Here is an 8,947-nt window from a genome sequence, read left to right as displayed (position 1 = left end):
AACACATGGACACAGGGAAGGGAACAACACACACTGGAGCCTGTCGGCGGTGGGGACAAGGGGAGGGAGAGCATTAGGACAAATACCTAATGTATACGGGGCTTAAAACCTAGATGACGGGTTGATAGGTGCAGCAAACCACTATGGCACAAGTATACCCATGTAACAAACCTGCACATTCTGTACATGTATCCTGGAACTTAAAGTAAAATAAATAAATAAATAAATAAAAGTTTGCAAAGATACAATGAAAATAAAAGAGGTGTTTTCCAGAAAAAAAGGTCTAGTTCAGCTACGAACTCAAGCACAGAACTGCTTTTCCTCAGGACATAATACCTTGGTGTGCAGCAGACTTGCTTTATGCGCACTTCCTATTTGTCACACAAAATATTTAAATGTCATGTAATCAAGGCTCAAAATGGAATAAAATGAATACTCTTTACAGCTTCATTAAGGACATTAAGTGGAACTGGCTTTCCCATCCCCTTCCCCTACAAGTATACTGGTGAAAAATATAGTAACTGCCAATATAGTTTGGTGCCACTGCCTTGAATCACACCAAGGTTCCAGCAGTTTTACCTACGATTTTAAACGTAAATGTCACTACAGTGAAAAATGCAAATAAAACTTAGTATTATTGTGAAAACAGTTTTGACCTTGCAGATTCCCTAAAAGGATCTCAGGGATCTCCACAGGTCTACCCAGGTAGGAAATGTGGTAACATGGAGCAACATGGGAGAAGGGACAGGTAGCTCTGGGAAGCCTGTTTCATGAAACTGTCTGTCAGAAGACACTCAGTTACCAGTGGTTGTAGCTCCCTAGGAGCCGTTGTGATGCAGGACAGGAGAGCCACAAAATGTGGCTTTTTCCTTGGCTTTGCCCAGGAAAGAATTCAAGGGCTAGCTGGTGGCAGGGTAGCCAAAAACAGCTTGATTGAAGTGGCAGTGTTACAGCTCCATGACTGATCCTGCAGAGCAGGACTACCCCATAGGCAGAGAGTAGCTGCTCAGGGCAGTTCTATGGTCATATTTATACCTATTTTTAATTGCATGCAGATTAAGGGTTGGTTTATGCAGAATTTTCTAGGAAAAGGGGAGTAACTTCTGCGTCATTGGGTCATTGCCATGGAAAGAGGCGGGAACTCCCGGGTGTAGCCATGGTTACGGTAAACTGACATGGCACACTGGTGGACATGTCTTACGGAAAGTTGCTTCTGCCTCATCCTTGTTTTAGTTCATCCAGTTACGTCTATTTCTCGACAGGTCCTCTAAGTGGCTCTAAAGGGGAAAGGCGAAAATATGCCATGGGGCCCATTGCTAGGGTCTGAGGGATAAGGCTGGGAGTGGAGGAAGTGAGGAAGAAGGCCGGCCACCTACAGAACTCAGGCATTTGAGAAGATGAGCTGGATGAGCCCAGGCCACAGGAAAATTATCTTCTTGGGAACAGAGGTGGCAGATCAGGAGCCACAGATCTCCCCGCCACCCCCCAGCTACTGTCCACGCCTGTCTCCACCGCCTGTAGCCCCTCCTCCGACAGCCACAGCCAGAAGTAGAAGAGCTGTGGAACTCACATGTAGGGCTCTGTGGGTTTGGCTCTTAGAGTCAAGATGGTCACCGCCTCCAAGTGGCAGATAAGCAATGCAGGATTGGAGATAAGGGCGAGGGACAGACCATCTAGCCACCAGCCTCTACCCCCTAGAGACACCAAGAGGTGGGCAGAGAGCAAGTACTGGCCACAGGCAAAGCCAGAGCAGGCAGAGGGAGTGTATAGAACACCCTTGATATAAGTAACTCCATCTTAGCAAAAGACTCCACTTTACGTTTCAAAAGGCATCATGCCAACAGAGTCCCGATGTTCGCCTAACCAAAAAAGAGTGTACCCAACCAAATACGGCATAAACAGGCACACTCCTTCACTATCAGTCGTCACCAGAAGACCCCCGTGGCCATAAAAAGAGCAGGACTTCTCTAGCTCTAAATGGCCGTCTTAACAGACCCTATCTTGCTGTCGCCCATGATAAACACCCGGCATCTGCTGCCTAAGGCTTTGCCCACATCCAAGACTCTTCCTTGCAAGACATTGAGGCCAGGACACCTTGTCTCTCCTGGGACTAGTTTGTTAACCCCTTTTCCTATCTATCTCCTTTGCTCTTGATGTTAAATGTTACCCTGCTTGATGTGGAATATTTAATCTACAACATTTAACATGTTGACTAAGTATACTATTTTGTATGCTTTGCAATACTGACTTGGTGTAGTGGCTGAAGCCTGTGTGCCTATGGCTCTGACTACGGAGTGAGCGAGTGAGCGGGTAGTGTTAGGGGAATTGCCTCCTTGGGAACTCCATGTAGCTCCTGGGTTTTATGACTGGAATAGCATCAGTAAAAGTCTCACCTGGCGGAAAGACACAAACGTGGTGGACCTGGTTCTGTCTGACCTTCCTTGCTCGACTCAACGACAGAGAATGAGCTGGGAATAAGGGCAATGCACAGCCAACAGCGGAAGGGCTGTGGCCAGGCCCCTTCCTTCCTAAGTCCGGGTTTCTCTGGCTCACGAACGACCCCTGGAAGTAGACACCCGGCGACACCGCCCACCGGTCTATCCCTTCAGAAACCCTGTTCCCTGCCCGGTTGGCCCGCCTTCCGCTTTCGAAAGCAGAGGCAGTTCCGGGGTGGGAACCGCGCGGAGCTTTCTGGGAAATGTAGTCCTTGTCAAGAGGCTTCTGGGAGTCGTAGTCCCTACCTGTTCTTCCGGCGCACTGCCTTTCCGTTTTCCTGTTGCGGGTTCTATCGCTCTGCGGCGTGGGAAAGAGGCGTGCGCGTCCTTGCGTGGTCCTGCTTCGACCTGTGGTCTCTCTGGCTTCTGGTCGGGTGGGGAAGGTTTATGGGGTGGAACGTGAGAGACACGCTTGGGCACTTTTGCGTCTGGCAGTTAGGCAGCAGGTGGTAGTTTCCATGATGGGGACGCAGGGGCAGCGCCAAAGGGCCCCAGAGAACGAGGCATCCAAGGGGGAAGGGGTGTGGGATACGAGCCGACTGAGGGGAGACGCGCCCAAAGCCGGGGACCTCACTACCCCAGAGTCGACCTTGAAAGAGCCCTCGAGTCAGACTGAGGAGATGGGCAGTATCCTCCGACAATGGAAAGCCGTTGTCCGCTTCAGGGGAGACGCACTGTGACCCAAAAGTCATTTTACCATCATCACTATTGCTGCAGTTCATTCAGAAGGGTTTTGGGGGAGGCCATTGAAGGCTGAGCAGTAGCCCAGGGAGAGTTGACGGGGGCTGATGGTGGGAGTGGCAGCATGGATTCAGTGGATGATGAGGGATCAGGGAGTGGGGCGAGTTGAGGATTCCCAGTTTTCTGGTATGGGCTGTAGGCCTGTCTGCAGATACTCTCACCTAGTGGAATTCTTTTCCGTAACCTGTCTTAACTTAATGAGAGGCTTGATGGGTAAATGGTTAAAGATGCACGTGCACATCCATTCACCAAACCATTCAGATGCTCACACTAAACCCAAAGGCCACTCGTTCACTTATGCACACAGCTCACTTATACCTACCCTTGTGAACACACCGGTATGTAGTACACACAGCCACATAACAATTCATGATCACATACTCCTGGCATCAAACAAAGGGTAAATGTATCCATCTCAGTTTAAACGGCCTCTGCTATCTTGGGCGAAGTGTGACCTCCACACAAGAAGGACCCAGGTTGACTTCCTCAGTCCTCTCTGGAAACTTCAAACAGCTCAGCCTTTATCCTTTCTCTCGGCTACATCCACCTCCTCTAAGGTCCTCTGACTCTTCCTAGTCATCTTCTGCCACTCTGGCTTGATGGGAGGGAGATAGAAATGGGCTTGAATTCAGACAAGGGCTTTGCTTATCTGAAATGTGTTTGCTGAGGTTCTTATTCCCAGAGCAGTAGCTCTGAACATAATATTTCGTGTGTGCTGAATTCTGTTGAGAATCCAAAGAAAGTTGTGAACCCTCTTCCTGGATAAACACACATCTTTACATCCACACTGTTTTGAAAGCAAAATTGAAACCCATATGTGGGGCCCTGGTTAAGAACCTCACCAGAAGATCAGAACATCAGTTTCCTGATTGCCCTCTGTCTTAGCTCATTCAGGCTGCTCTAACAAAATACCTTAGACTAGGTAATTTATAAGTAACAGAAATATATTGTTTATAGTTTTGGAGGCAAGGAAGTCCAAGATCAAGGACTGGACTGGTGAAGGCTTACTCTCTGCTTCAAAGATGATGCTTGGGGCTGGGCGCGGTGGCTCACGCCTGTAATCCCAGCACTTTGGGAGGCCAAGGCAGGTGGATCACGAGGTCAGGAGATCGAGACCATCCTGGCTAGCACGGTGAAACCCTGTCTCTACTAAAAATAAAAAAAAATTGGCTGGGCATGGTGGCAGGTGCCTGTGGTCCCAGCTACTTGGGAGGCTGAGGCAGGAGAATGGCATGAACCCGGGAGGCAGAGCTTATAGTGAGCCGAGATCAAGCCACTGCACTCCAGCCTGGGCGACAGAGCGAGACTGTCTCAAAAAAAAAAAAAAAAAGATGGTGCCTTGTAGCTGTGTCCTCACATGGTGGAAGGGCCAAAGGGCCAAGTTAGCTCCCTTCAATTCCAACTCCTTTTATAAGGCCACTAAGCCCATTCCTGAGGCAGAGCCTTCATGAATTAATCACTTCCCCAAAGGTCCCATCTCTTAATACTATCACATTGGGTATTAGGTTCCAATATATGAATTTGGGGAGATCACCAATATTCTGACCATAACACCCTTTCTGCAGTCTTCAAGTGGCTCAAGAGGGGAGAAGAATAGGGTCTCAATCCCCATAGGAGTTGGAGTGTGAGGAAGGGGCAGCCTCTTCTCCCATCCATCTGTAACCCTTAGTTATGGAGCCAGACATCAGTTATTGTTGGTCCTCCACTGGGCAGTCAGTCATTCAGCTGGTTAAAGAGTCAGTTATGTAGTCAGTTTAAGCTTGTCAGATGTTTAGTTACCTACAGTTAGTACATCAGTAAGAAATCCAGTAGGTGGCCTGGTGTGGTGGCTCATGCCTGTAATCCCAGCACTTTGGGAGGCCGAGGCGGGCAGATCACGAGGTCAGGAGATTGAGACAAGCCTGGCTAACACAGTGAAACCCCGTCTCTACTAAAAATACTACATGTATATATATATATATATGGTGGCGGGCGCCTGTAGTCCCAGCTACTTAGGAGGCTGAGGCAGGAGAATGGCATGAACCTGGGGGGCAGAGCTTGCAGTGAGCGGAGATCGCGCCACTGCACTCCAGCCTGGGCAACAGTGCGAGTCTCCGCCTCAAAAACAAAAAACCAAAAAGCAACAAAAAAAGAAATCCATTAGGTCAATCAAGTGATTTGTGTGTTTAGATATTTAATCAGCCAACCAGCCAGTCAATTACTCAGGATTAACTTTTCAGATAGACAGTGGTCCATCAGGATCCGTCAGTCAGAAAGTCAATTTAATGGTCAGTCTGTCAATCAGGGTGCTAGTTGTTTAAAATGCTAAACACCTGGCTCATCAGTGGGACAAAAGGGCAGCTGGGGTGAGGCCATCTGGACACAGAGCGTGTCTCTACTTGCTACAGCTGGAAAATAATGTACACAGGTGGGGAGAAGATTTGACGACTCCTGGGCCGCCAGAGGGAGCTTTGGTTTGCTGGGAAAGAGGCCTCACGTGGTGTGGTTGACAGGGAAAGAGGAAAAGCGGCAAAACGTGGGCCAGGCGGAGTTGCCACCAGAAGGTGGTGTGGCATTCCTTCACGTCTCCACCCTGCATACTCCATCGGCTCAACTTTAGGCTTGAAGGAGCCCACTTCTGGCCGGCTTTTGAGGAAAGGCCCCTGGAAGGACTTCCCATCCTAGGGAGTACCTAACTGAGGCATGCTTGGCTCTGAGCTGGGAGGAAGCCAGCCGGCTACCCACCAGGAGAAGGACTTGCCCTCCCTGGTTGTCAGGGGCACGCCAGCCAAAGCACTGGGCAATGGGGGAAGAGAGGGAAACTGGGGTGGGGATGCTGGAGTATGGGGAAATCAATACCATACCTGTCTGCCCAGGAGCAAGGCAGGGAGCAGCTTCCTAAAGCTGAGGCACTGAGGGCAGGATCTCTGGTTTGTGGGAGTCTACACCATATCCAGGGCTACTTCTCATTCAGCTTCTCCAGGGGCCACACTTTGAGCCTCCATACTCCCATTCTTTTGCTGAACTCTGTGGTCAGCAGCTTCCTCTCAAATGAACAGCAAGTCCAACTAAAGCAGGAAGGATGGAAGTTAGACATAGATAATGAAGAAACAAGGGGAAAGGATGAACCCTCTTGGGGAATAGTGGAGATGTTTATATAAGGTTCCAAATGCAGTGTTGGGCACAAAGGCAGGATTCAGTAAATTTGAGTCCCCCTAAGGGAGGTGCATGTGGCCAATGCGTTGTAGCTCCTACTTATGCATAAAGCATGATTTGATGCCTCCAGGTGGGCTTCTTGGCTTTAAAAAGAGGGCAATGCAGCGTGAGCAGGAGCTACGGCTGAACATTATCTGGGTTTGATCTTTTGCTGCAAGCAGGCTGATGTTGCCATCGGAAGATTGTGTGAAAACTGACGGCAAGTGTGTGATTTGTGACCGCTGTGTCTGTCCCTTCACCCTGGTATGCTTATATGATGAGTGTAACTATGGCTTTTACCAGGGACACTGTGAGATCTGTGGAGGCCGTGGGAGTCTCTGATGCCTATTATTGTAAGGAGTGCACCAGCCAGGAGAAGAATAGAGATGGCTGCCCAAAGATTGTCAGCTTAGGGAGCTCTGAGACAGGCCTCTTCCATGAACGTCAAAAATATGGCATCAGAAAGAGGTGATTGGTGGGTGGCCCCTTCCTTCCCTGCATCGAGCTGCATCAGCTGCCAGAAATGACGCCTACAACTATCAACAGAAAGGGAGCGGAGCCCCGGGCATCGCCGAAGTGCCTGCCGGTGTACTGGGACCCTGCCACCTCTCCCTCCCCTTCCGTACAAACGTGTGATAGGGATGGAAAAGGGTTCTTTACAGAACACCCTGGCAGACTGAATCACAGAAGAATTGATAGATTAGTTACTGTTTTTTCTTGAATTCAAAAAGCAAGGTTCTGTCCTGCATATGGATATGTCCTCCCTACCCGGAGAGCTTCTAAAAACAAGTCATGGTTCAGTCTTCTGCTTGAGGAGCTGACTGTGAAGCTGCATGCAGTAAAAGACGTGTCCTTGAGGAGACTTCAGTGTGTGGCAGGAAGGTATCAGAACAAGAAATGAGGGCCTTTCATCTTTCACATTAAAAAAAAATGTGGGCAGGGCTGTCATTCTGGTTTCAACTGGTTTTGGTGTCTCAGAGCAATGGAGAGAGTCATTTGTGAGAAATAATGACTCCTGCCAGGTGGAGATGGTCCATGTGTCTGGAGCTTCACATACACTCTGCGGGAGTCATCATCCCTGGTTTAAGGATTGTAGGAACCTGGGTACGTTGCTTGAGGCTCCACACCTGCGAAGTGGTAGAGAACTGGATTTGAGCTTGGTCTATATGGTTCCAAAGCTCTTTTTCTAGGTGATCACACTGGAGACCACAGATAGGGAAGGGGAGAAGAGTGGAGGACTGAGAAATCACTGGCTTCTGAAGTGCTCTGGAAGCGACTGTCCTCCCGGAGATCCTGTCAATCTCACACCCCACACCATGATGCCAAGACGCTTTTTCTGTCTTCCAGACATGCAGAAAATCCATCAACAACTGCAGTCCATGTACTCAGGGAGGCCCTTAGGGAGCCTGGATTTTATCTGGAAGGCTGTGGAGGGCCAAGGAAGCGTTTTTAATTTGATTTACGCTGTCATGAATGTAAAATCTATACATGCCGGAGAGAACTATTTAGTATGTATTGGTAAGCCATCACACATGCTTTCTGTAGACCCCTGTGAGGAATGTTTAATATAATGATATAATGACTATGAGTAAGGGCTTGAGTCAGACTAGTTTGCCTCCCAGTTCTGCCACTTCATGGCTGAGAGGCCTTGGCAAGTGACCTCTCCTCTCAGTTTCTTTCCCTGTCTTAAAAATGGGGATGATAGGCTGGGCGGGGTGGCTCATGTCTATAATCCCAGCACTGTGGGAGGCCAAGGTAGGCAGATTGCTTGAGCCCAGGAGTTTGAGACCATCCTGAGCAACACAGCAAGACCCCATCTCCAAAAAAAAAAATGAAAATTAGCTGAGTGTGGTAGCTCATGCCTGCAATCCCAGCTGCTCGGGAGGCTGAGGTGGGAGGATTGCTTGAGCCCAGGAGCTTGAGGCTGCAGGGAGCTATTACTGCCATTGTACTCCTGCCTGGATGACAAGGGTGAGAGCTTGTCTCCAAAAAAAAAAAGGGGGATGATAATCTCTAAGTCACAGGTTACTGTGAGATGAAACAAGGTTCTGCGTAAAAAGCACACTGCATGTCTTGGGCGTTGAAATGCTCAACAAGTGCTGGCCCATCCTGCACATAAAATGCATCTCGTGCTCCATTTCCAACCCTCTTAGTCTTTTTCCAGTTACTGATTTCTCTTTTTTGCGTTAAATAACAGACATTTATTTCTCACAGGTCTGGAGGCTGAGAAGTCCAAGGTCAGGGAGACAGCATTTTCAGTTGCTAGTGAGGCCTCTCTTCCTGGCTTGCAGATAGCCACCTTCTTACTGTGTCCACACATGGGGGTGGGGAGGGAGGGAGAGAGAGAGAGAGAGAGATTGATTCTCTTGCCTCCTGCCCTAGTGTTTCTCTGATGCCATGGTGTACAGGGCACCCTCCTGCTGGGCAGTCATGCACATGCAAGTCAGCAGAGCAGGGAAGGCAGCTGTGGCTGGTAGCCAATGGATAAATGTTTCCCACAAGTGAACAGTTCTGAGATGTATTCCCCAAGCCTTCTT

General features: G+C 49.1%; 1 pseudogene; it reads left to right on the top strand.

Moving 5' to 3' along the window:
• The first annotated feature begins 3,316 nt into the window (after window positions 1–3,316).
• LOC100981819 (PHD finger-like domain-containing protein 5A) lies at window positions 3,317–8,662 on the top strand (annotated as a pseudogene).
• The last annotated feature ends 285 nt before the right edge of the window (window positions 8,663–8,947 follow it).

The sequence above is a fragment of the Pan paniscus genome, chromosome 2, assembly GCF_029289425.2.
Source record: "Pan paniscus chromosome 2, NHGRI_mPanPan1-v2.0_pri, whole genome shotgun sequence".
NCBI classification, from domain to species: domain Eukaryota; kingdom Metazoa; phylum Chordata; class Mammalia; order Primates; family Hominidae; genus Pan; species Pan paniscus.
The sequence above is the reverse complement of the archived record's forward strand: the minus strand, read 5'-3'. Positions and strand labels throughout refer to the sequence as shown.